This window comes from Dendrobium catenatum, unplaced genomic scaffold (genome assembly GCF_001605985.2).
Source record: "Dendrobium catenatum unplaced genomic scaffold, ASM160598v2 fragScaff_scaffold_858, whole genome shotgun sequence".
Taxonomy (NCBI): Eukaryota; Viridiplantae; Streptophyta; class Magnoliopsida; order Asparagales; family Orchidaceae; genus Dendrobium; species Dendrobium catenatum.
In genome coordinates, this window is record NW_021319320.1 from 325,263 (window position 1) to 337,101 (window position 11,839).

Here is an 11,839-nt window from a genome sequence, read left to right on the forward strand (position 1 = left end):
TTTAATTTTTTTCTTCTTATTTTATTTATTTATATTATGAAATGATTTAATATTTTGAAAAATATCATTTTTTAAATTTTATTAAATATTAAATAATTTTATTTATACAGTGATTAGCGCAATGCTGACCATTTGATGATAATGACAAAGTATTATCTTAAAATAATTTTATGTATTTAATAAATAATTTAATCTATTTTTTTTAATTAAAATAATTAAAAACACATAATATATATATATATATATATACATATATTTAAACAAATTCAAATGCTTCATAAATTAATTAATTCCAAGAGTTTGTACTTATATTTTATATCTTTTAATTCTTAAGTAGGGCTATATTAAACTTTATATTAAAAAAAACTTTATATAACCTTTTCGTTAATCACTTTTCACAAGGCGGGGATGTAGCTCAGATGGTAGAGCGCTCGCTTAGCATGCGAGAGGTACGGGGATCGATACCCCGCATCTCCACACTCTCTCAAAGTTTTTATTATTTTTTCCCTTATATAATAATCTTTCGTTCAAATCATAATAATTTTTTATTTAATTTCGTTTTCAATTAAAAGAAATTGGAAAACAAAAATTTATACCCTCCATTTGTTTTTTTCCACCCAATTTTATGACAAGTTTTTTTTATTTTTGGTATTTCTATTTTTTTTTAAATCCATTTTATAAGCTAAACAGTTTTTTTTTTGACAGGTGAACAAACTCATTATATGAATAGCTAAATAAAAAATGTATAAGATAAACTTAGTCTTTTGCGTGAACATAAGCGAACGGCGGGTCCACTACCCGCCGAGCAGATCGACACATTCATTTTACTTTACATCATATTAATTTTTAATATATATATTTTAAATTTTATCATAAAATTTATAATAAATTATGTTTTTCTTTATTTCTATATTTTATAAATTTGTAACAAATGCATATATTAATTTATAATTTGTCAGTAAATTCACTGTACGTATTTGAATAATCTTTATTTAATCTTTTATAATATTTATTTCTCTAACTACTTAAAAATATAACAGTTAAATATTTAAAATTTTCATCATTGATTTTATAGCAAAAATCTAAATGAAAAAAATGCTGTCAGTCAGTTAGTTTATGTGAAGATAATTAAGCATAAAATAAGCTGTTTTTTGTATAATAGAAAAAACAAACAAATATAACTGTAATAAAAGTGAAATTTTGCCCCTCGTCAGTGAAGGGCTATTCTCTTAAAAATAATTATTGAGTGAGTTAGGTGTCACAGGCATTTTATCGAACACCATATGTGCAGTCTCCACACGAGAAGACGCACTATTGCAAAGAAAAATTAGCTGAATATTTTAATGAAAACAGAAAAGAATGTCGATATCCAAAGACATTTAAGATTGCATGTTTCATATTGTATTTATAAGGGTTCAGTTAGTTTGATATGAAAGTTCTTTCTAACTTATTCGAGTGATTTTGACCATCTTCAACTGAAAAATTCATTTTCTACTTCAAAATGGAGTAAAATTGTAAAATACGTTAATTCATTTCCAATCGAACTCCATTTCTTCTCCTCTTTCGAGCGCTTCTTCATATCGTTGCAAAAGAATCATCTTTCTCCTCTTTTGCATACTTCTTCTGAAAATCTCATAAGACAATTTTTTTTTCGCTCGTGGAAATTAGCGGACAATTTCATGTTCAATTGGATTGTTTGACGGAGGGCATACACTTGTTTACCGTTTGGTTGCAGATGGTCTTATGCAAGTTATTTTGATTGTGTTTAGCTTATTCCTTGCTTTTTAGTAGGTGCTTATACTTCGTGTCATTTTTGGAGTAATTTCCATTTTTTTCTTTCCTTTTAAGGACTAAGATTTCCACTTTTATAATATTGATGTAGGTACTTCATACATTATAAGATTGTTATACACTATTCATGCATGTAGTCATCACCAATGCTCATGCCCTCTCAACGTCGCTAACAATGTTAATGCATACTATTACCTATAAGGTACATATATGTTGTTGACACAAATGTCGATATTCATCACAAATGGGGAAGCCCGCGTCAGGACGTTTCCGCGAGCAATTTCCTAAAAAAAAACTCGAACGAAATTTGCAAGCATATCTTTAAAAAATATATTGATTTTCCATGATACATATAAATAGTCAGGTGATTATTTGAATCTGAAAATAAAAATCAGCTTAAACAAAGTTAAATTGGGCCCTCTTTTAAAAATTTAAGGCTTGGCCGCTGCTTGTCATGGCCAATAATGCCGATGAACACTTTACATATCATGTTAATACGTGACATCGATGTATATGAACCCTGTAAGACTAAAACAAGCAGAAAAGCAATTGACACGTGTTAAAGAAGGCCTAATTGAATATTTATATAAAAAAATAATATTATTTCTTAATTATATGAATAAATTATAAAATATATAATTCAAAATTTTGATCTTATAAATTTAATTTTTATAATTATTTTTTCTAATAATATTTTTGCAAATACTCCACCATCTGCCACTTCTATCACATGTATCCGCGTATATTTTTATATTATTTTATAAAAGATGTACTTCCCTCGTGCTAATATTATAATTTGACTGTGCTGTTGCTCGTCAACTTTTTTTGTTAGGGTAAATTCTCGTCAAGCTGTCAGATATAAAAATACATTCCTAAAATAACACCTGAATTTTATATTTTTATGAATATTTGATGTTTTGATTTGTAGTTAAAGTTTTCAACCAATAAATTAAAGTTTTATTTAATACGACTTTCTTACTGCTTCTTAAAAAGCTTTTAACCAGTAAATTAATTTTTGTACTAGAAAACTGCTTTAAGAAGCAGTAAAAAAGTCGTCTCAAACGAAGCATAAGATATATATGCTACATACATCTGAATATTAGTGAAATATTAATCGAGGTGTTAATTGACTTGATTTAATCCTAGTCATCCTAAAACAACCTATTTAATAACCAGATTAAAAAGGCGAACCTTGACCCGACGATAACCCTTGAATATTGAAAATTGAGAGTTTCATGAGTCGGGTTAGAGTCCAGCCCTACTTATAAACCTATTTTGATTTTCTTAAAAAATTGAATCTTGTCAAGTATAAAATTTAGATGATTTGATTCGAAGAATGAGAACATATTAACAAGCAAACAATTTTAAGAAAAATAATTAAATAAATAACTATTAGGCTTGCAGGCGGTTAACTCGAATATGACCCAACAATGAAACGGGTTGGAATTCAGGATCTAAACTTAATCAATTTATTAAACAACTCAACTCAAATTTATATTTTTTATATTAGGTATGTGTCGAATCATTTATTGACACGCAATAAATAAGAGCATGTTCTCACAATTTAGTTAAAATTTTTAAATAAACAGTATTATTTTACTTAATTAGAATTACTTAACTCAAATTTAATTTTATAGATAAAATTTTACTTCAAATTTAGCTTTTATAGTGGCATTCACTATAAGAATTTAAAATATGAGCACATTGTTTGCAAAGCTTAGCTAAATTACACATTTATTTTCCATTAATTAGTAATATATTCATATTTTTTTATAAAAGAATAATAATAATTTATATAACTAAAAAAAATTATCTTAATTATTATGAAATATGGACATATAAATTTTTTTTTTTGTCCCCAACATCTTTAGCAACATATTCATATGCTTACTAATAATTTAAGCAAGCGTGATTAACGATGAAAATTTTAACAAGAATATTTTTTTAATTAACTTAAAAGTTAAAAAATACTATTAATTAATATTTTTATTTCACATAGAAAACTTCAAATAAAAAATTATTTATTATGGCTCAAAATTATAATAATTATAATTAACAAAAAATTATTTCACAAGACCAATATATATATATCAATATTGGTCTTAATTACTTTTTAATAAGAATATCATAAGTTCATAACACAAAATTTTATATTTGCATTGTCATTTGGTTCCAAAGAAATTTAAATGCAATTATTATAAAATAAACCTTTGGAATTATTTTTTTTTTCAATTGTTTAGCTATAAAAAACACTCATGATCAGCTTCATCTAGGTAACAATGGAGAGATTATTAGGTGCAGAGTCCGGACATAATTTTTCTTCTAGACTCCAATCATCTGAATACACGTAAATTTTCTCTGTCTTGTACATATTCTGTGTACAAAAAAGAGAAAAAAGTTTCACGTGTATTTGTCCGGGCTCTGCACAAAATATATTTTTTGTAATGATGGGACATATTAGGGATGATGATTTGTGACCTCCATGATGTCTAATGTTGGATTGCAGGCATTACATTTGAAATTAACTCAAATGACCCAAAAATAGCCTAAAAAAGATTATCTAAATTCCTTAAAGAAGTGATCTACCTTTAATCCCAAGCTAAAACCTAAATTAATTAAAATACTTATCTTTTCTTTAACATTTTAAATATGTCAAAAACAAATGGGCCATTACATTTGATATACTTTTATTTAACTCTTTTTTCATTATTTATTTTTTAAAATTATGCTATAAATTTATTTTAAGGCATACGTGCTTTTTAAAGTAATTTTTTACCACAAAATTTCTACTTCATATAATTTTTGTACTTTAAAAATACTTTTAAAATCAGTTGAAAAGCTGTCCCAAACGAATTATTAGACTCAATACACAGGCCGAGTGATCACTATTCGCTAAAGAGGAATCAAAAGATGTTAACTATCAGTTAGCAGATGCTTAATAAAAATAAAAAATAATAATAAAACCTCCATTATTTGGAGGAATCAAAGTCTTTTGAGTCTTTTCTCTATCGGTTTTCACGTGCTGAAGAAATAAAGAATTCCATATTTCTCACGTGCAAATTTCTTAGATCTCAACCTGTATGATTAATAACAAAAGATTAGTTAAACGTCAAAAGCTGCACTAATCCCACTCTTCTCATCAAGAGCTTCAAGAAAACGTTAATGGCTTCTTCTAATATGGGTCACAGAGATGCGCTTAATGAGCTTGCAAGGGGCCAGGAAGTCAAGGAGAGGCTTCGTTCTATTCTCCGGCTATCACCGGCGGTAACTGCTGCTCCGGCGAGCTCTGGAGGTGGAGATCAAGGGGAGAGTTCCTCAGATGGAAAAGCTGGTAGTGTTGGGCAAGAGAACAATAGGTGATTGATTAATATTTAGCCATTCTATATATTCATTGATATTTGCTGCTTAGAACTAAGTTTTCCTTTGTTTCTTTGTGTTTTGAGCAGAAAGAAATCACATAGTTGGACAACAAGCTCATGCGCACCTTATGATGATGGATTCCAATGGAGAAAATATGGAGAGAAGAAGATCAGCAAGTCAAAATTTACAAGGTTGTTATTTTCTTCATTAATTTATTTCTTTTCCATAAATATTTTTTAGTAAATTGATAGGTTTAATTTTTTTTTGTTTGATAAAGTGGTATAATGAATAATTAACATAAGTGATGTTGTTAAGGGAGTAATTATATGCTAGAAAAGAGTTTTTAGGGGCATAAGATTTGATGATTTGAAAAAATTGCAATTAAGATGTAATTAATAAATGAATAAAGATGTTAGTATTTTCTAGTCCAATTTTAGTTATCTTGTTCTAGGTTCATTTTTATTCATGTATTAGGTTTTGTTTGGGATCATTTTCTTAATGCTTCTTAAATAAGCTTTTTAGTACAAAAATTAATTTTTTTTTCTTCTAAAAAGTTGTTTTATGAAGCAGTAAGAAAGCCGCACCAAATGAAGCCTTAGTGTTATAAGCAGAAGGGTTAGATCTCTCTCCCCCTCGCCCCCTCCAACGATTCTCTTGGAGTTGCCATCCAAGAAGAGGTTGTAGCTCCTTCAAGAAACTTCATCATCTCTCAAGAAATTCCCAACAATATAGCACTTAAAATGGTTTATAATATGTAGATTTTGTGTAAAAATATTTAGTTGTTAGTCAGCCTCTCTCATATGCTTAAGTTTTTAGTTTGAAAATAAATATGATTAACCAATAGTATATCAATCTCAATTTTGACAAAGATGTAATAATTTTACTCTCTAATTATCATGATGAAAGAGAAAATTTAAATCATAAGTTATGTGTATCACTTCAACTAAGTTGATAGTTACATAAGCTAGTGACCCTACTTGTATTTTCCCCCCTTGCTCGAAGTGCCAAACTCCTCCCTAGTCATTGTGAGGTTTCATTGTTAGTGGCTTTGTCTTGTGTTTGGTGATGATTTCCTAGGTAATTTCACAAATATCCACACCCTTTTTGTCAACTTCCTACTTGTTTTCTGCCATATAAATGGTGGAATACAGTTTTTGGATTCTATCCAGCTTCAAAATAACTCAATCATTCAAATCTCAAAATTCATACTTATGTAGAGGTACCTCCCCTAATTATTGTTGCCTCTTTAGATCCCCAATCTTTGGTTGACCGTACTACTTGTTTGTGATTGAGGTAGTCCTCGATCAATCTTAGCTAGAACATCATCATTTTCTCCATGTTTGGGCAAATCCTCTTCCTCTCAATCCTATGCTACTATAGTAGTAATGGCGTTTCTTCACTATTTGGTAGTAATATCCCCTCTTTAATGCACTTCCAAAACAAAATCCAACCCTACTATTATCTTCTTTTGATAGTAAGCCAACTTTTTGTTAATAAGTTAATAGCTTTGTTTCATATTGCCCTTGTTAGAAATTTGTTTCTGTGAAAGCTCACCTCTACAATCAATCAAAAACAATGTAAATCATCATAAACTCCAAGAAAATATTGTTACAATTTGATATAAGTAAAAGATTATTCCTCCATATTTATGAATAGAATCATGAAGGCTTTTTCACGAGGATTAGAAAAACACCTTAGAATTTTAATATACATAATGAATGTCCAATTACTCTAGTTTGGATCTCATTTCTGCACCAAATAATCCATTTGTTAAACAAATTATTCATTTTCATATCTGATTAAATGCAAGAATTAGATTTCGTTTGAGACAACTTTTTTATTGTTTTGTAAAGCTGCTGTAATGTAAGTGGCCTTTTAAAGTTGTTGTATGAAAGCATTTTTTCAATATAAATTTTTTTTGAAAGCAACGAAAAAGTAATTGTCAAACAGCTATTTTGTTTGAGATCTGAAAAGAAAAATAGTAAAAAAGTTGTCCCAGACAAAACTTTAGTCACATTTGCCATGACGATTAACTTCTGTTGATCATCCAATGTTTCAAACTGGAAATAATTTAAGATTTAATTATGTGAAATCATGGGAAATCACTGCAATTTTTTCAGCAATAATCAATATCTCCTGAAATGTTCTAATGAGAAGTTTACTTTCTTCTCTTCATGTTACATATTATGAACATGAAGGAGCTATTTCAGGTGTTCATACAGAGATGACGAAGGCTGCATGGCAACGAAACAAGTGCAGGAAAAGGAGTCGGAGGATCCTCCAATGTTTCTCGTCAAATATTGCAATGAACACAGTTGCAGCTACAGAAACTCTCTCTTCCTCACAGATGAAAATTAATAAGCATTGTTTAGATTAATTAAGAAGCTCATTTAGTTTATTTTTCTGTAAAAAGCATTAATTTGCTTCATCTTCTACCTCCTCCTCTTCTTCTTCTTCTTATTCTTCTTCTTTGTTTTAGGCACTTTGAATGTGAGGATTCTATTTTTTGAATATAAATTGAATGAAAATAAGATTGTGTTGCTTTGTTTAACAAAATTTGAACTTATTAGAGTTACTACGACCTCAACAAACCTTCTTAAGTTCTTATAGTAATTAATTCTGAATCTAACATACAGAAAGAGAGCTTCATGGTCCAAACAGAGACAATGAAGGAGCTGTTGGTGAGGGAGAAATAAAGCAGGTGCAGTCTAAGGACCTTAAAAGGATGCACACGACAAGCAAAAAAAAAATATAATTAAATATTTATCAATTTAAAAAAAAATTGTGGCAAAGAGCATTATTTATAATCATATTTTTTATCTTATATTTAAGGAAAATGATTATTGATTATGTGACATAAAATTTTGTTATATTTTAAAAAAAATGAGACTAAGGTTTTATTTAGAACAACTTTTTTACTGTTTCTTAAAGCATTTTTTTAGTACAAAAATTTTAATATTAGAAACTATAATTTAAGAAGCAATAAAAAAGCTGTCTCAAACAAAACCTAAATAGCTACATTATTTAATTAGTCACAAATATTCTTATACACCTAATCATTGATCAACATTAGAAGATCAAAATTAGGTCAAATATTTTAACCCAAAAGCTTAAGGCCTCGTTTGGGATGGCTTTCATGTTGCTTTTTAAACCAGCCTTCTAAAACAAAAATTTCTACTTTAAAAAATTTTTATACTAAAAAATTGCTTAGAAAGCAATAAAAAAGCCGTCCCAAACAAAGCATAAGTTCATTGGATAGGGTAAGCATTTGGTATTTCTAAAAAACTTATAGAACTAAATTTTAAAGTAAAATCATAGCATTTTATGTAATAACTTCTCTCTCTTGTGTTAGAGCATTTCTTAGCAATTATTACTCCATTATAAACTATCAACAACATTAAAGTTTCATTTGGGACAGCTTTCTTACTTCTTCTTAAAATAAATTTCTTATAATTTTTGTACAAAAAAGCTGTTTTAAGAAGTAGTAAGAATATTGTCCTAAACAAGAAAAATTATTAGGTGCGGAGTGTGCACCGTTCGCACAAGCACTAGGTACCTAGCGATACCGAGTGCGGGTACCGCTAGGTACCCAATACTTGTGCGGACGGTTCTCCCCGTCCGCACTCCGCACCTAATAATCTCTCCCTAAACAAAGCCTACGTATCATACATACATCAAGAGCCCGATATGACGATATTGAAGATTCAGCTCTAGAGATTTGACAAAAATTAGAATCTATATATCTAAAAAGATCACTTACAAATAGATTATTCTTGAAAAATTAATTAGATACACTTCAAATTAATAGATTTTGAATTTAATTTAATTAAAATATTAATTAATTAATTACATATTAAACACATTAAAAAAAAAAGACCATCTCCACTTCCCAAAATCGCCTGAATCACAGAGCGGCAAGAGGAATCTAAAACAAGCCCACAACTATTATTAAAATTAAACTAAATACTATTTATTATCCTAAATTACAAATTAAATAAAATTATATCCCTTATCTGTACGTTTTCACGTGGTCAAAGCAATATATTAATTAATAATTCTTCCAACACTAATTTCCCTCGTGCTCAATTATTAATTAAATCTCCATATCAATCTACAGATATAAAACTATATAAATAGATGTGCTGTAGTTCTGGCACTATTCATCTTCGCCTGCTGCACTAAAAGCTTGAGTTCAGCACTTTAATGGCTTCTATGGGTTACAGAGATGCCCTTAATGAGCTTGCAAGGAGCCAGCTTGAAATCTCGACTAGGCTCCGTTCTCTGCTCCGGCTTTCGCCAGCCGACGAAGTCGGAGCAGAGGAGGATTTCGCTTTCTATGATGATGAGTCCATGGGGGCGGTTGTCTGTGCCGTCCCCATGGGCTCAAATGGCACGGTCGATGGAGAACATCAGAAGAGGAGGTAATTGCAGAAGTCTTAAATTTTTTTTTTTAACTCCATGAGATTTGATTGAATTGAATGAAATGGGACATTTCAAAATTGTTTCTTTTGCAGAAAGAAATCACATAGATGGACAACAAGCTCATGCGCACCTTATGATGATGGATTCCAATGGAGAAAATATGGAGAGAAGAAAATCAGCAAGTCCAAATTTACAAGGTTATTATATATAATCTTGTTTTTATGTTAGCATTCAATAGTTTGTTTTTTTTTTTTTCCCTTCAAATTATAAGAAAAATTCGTTTGATTTGTTTGGCTGATACTTTCTTTTCATTTTCATATTATTTTTTAAAATTTTTTGTGATGGAAAGTTACTTTTTATAACTAGTGAAATCATAGAGAAGAGTAATTAACCTAATTAAATGATGTTTAAACTCAAATTAACTAAATGAAGAGTAATTATCCAACATATTTCATTCATTTTCCGGCTGAAATAGCCGTCGGAAAATATCATTTTTCCTGTAGTGATAGTTTGGTAAGCATAACAAAGAATAGAAGATGCACCAATATAAAGATAATGTAATGCTAAGAAATATGATGAGCCAAATGATAAAAGCTTATAGAAGGATTGAACAAAATCAAACTTTAATTTATCATTGATAAAAACTAAGCATTCGTTTGGGACAGTTTAGACTATCGTTTTTTTCCTGGTATGAATAAATTTTTACATTAAAAAATAGCTTTATAAAGCTGTAAGGAAGCTATCTCAAACGAGGTCTAAATCAGATGATTTTGCTGCACAAGCATAATTAATAAAGGTAATTAAAGTTAGTAATCACTAACTTATAATCATATATTATATTTAAGATACACAAATATACAAAGAAAGCTAAAGCTAACCATGATCATTAATCAATGTATTCAGTAACTAATGATCTCATGTGCTTATTTCTTCTTCTTGTTATGAATATAAAAATGCAGAAGCTACTACAGATGTGCATATAGAGATGAACAAGGCTGCCTCGCAACAAAGCAAGTTCAACAGAAGGAAATGGAAGATCCTCCCATGTTTCTGGTCACCTGCTCCAATGAACACACTTGCAATTGTTTAAGCTCTCTCTTCTTGACTGAGCAAAGTCCAGTTGCTTGCTCCATGAATTTACACTTCTGAAAAGCCAAAAGAAATGAGCTCTGAGCCTCTGATATAGTGTTGGACGATCAGTTTGTAGTATGCTGAATGCTGAACTTAGAATCCAATAAAATACGGCTTCGTTTGGGATGGCTTTCTTACTACTGCTTAAAACAATTTTTAGTAAAAAAATTTAATTTTTATATTATAAAGTTATTTTATAAAGCAGTAAGAAAGCTGTCCCAAACGAAGCCGAAGTCTTATATAGGAAAGTTTTGGCTTAATTAAAGAGCTTCAGTGAAAATATATTGAAGCTTAAGAACGGAAGATATCCTTTGGTATCTGCCTCTTTATCATTTTTTTTACTCAATTATTGTTTGAATCTTTTTGAAGTTTTTAAGAATTTCATGTTAGATCTTTGAGAAATTCAAAAGAAAGAGAAAGAAATTTGCTCTAATCCATAGGACAGTTTTTTACATGAGAAATTCGAAGAAAAAATCAGGGCTTGATCAATTAAAATACCTTCTTTGGACTTTCTTTTTATTGCTATTTTGTTTGTAATTATATATGGAACTTTGACTCTTAGGTTTTTTTAATTTTTTTATTGTAGATTTTTGAGCAATGGTGAATTATCGATCTCTTTAAGGTCTTGTAACTGGATTTTGATTATTAACACATAAGTCCTATGAAACTGTGGACCTCCGAAAGTATATGCCTTCGGGTAGCAGGAGATTTCGTCGCCAACAGCTTGGGATCGTCGGGATTCTCTTGGGGAAGGAAGGAGGAAGTCTCTAGAGCTCTCCCACGAAAATCTCGGGCTAAGAGGCACTAGGGAGAAAGTAATTGTAAAAAGTCAACCCCCAACCCTAAATTTCTTCTATTTAAAGCTCTAGCCTATGGGTGGACGGCTAGGATGAAATCCTCCGTGAATTATGAGGGAAAACCAAGCCTTGGGGCCATGTATTTGAATTCAAGAGAAAAAGGAATCAATTTAATGCATTAAATGAGCTCTTAATGGGTTTAAATAGGTTAATTTGACCTATTAAGGGCTTGTTTTGACCAAGTCAGAGTTTGACATGGTCAAACAAGTCAATTAGGTCAAAGGAGTGAGGATTTTGAGCCAAGTAGAGTTTAAAATTGGTTTGAATTTGATTTAAAT

The 11,839-nt window shown here is 29.7% G+C and overlaps 1 non-coding gene across 1 annotated transcript; it reads left to right on the forward strand.

The window, feature by feature from the left end:
• The first annotated feature begins 404 nt into the window (after positions 1 to 404).
• Positions 405 to 477, forward strand: TRNAA-AGC. The gene has a single exon. It is a non-coding gene; the product is annotated as a tRNA-Ala (tRNA).
• The last annotated feature ends 11,362 nt before the right edge of the window (positions 478 to 11,839 follow it).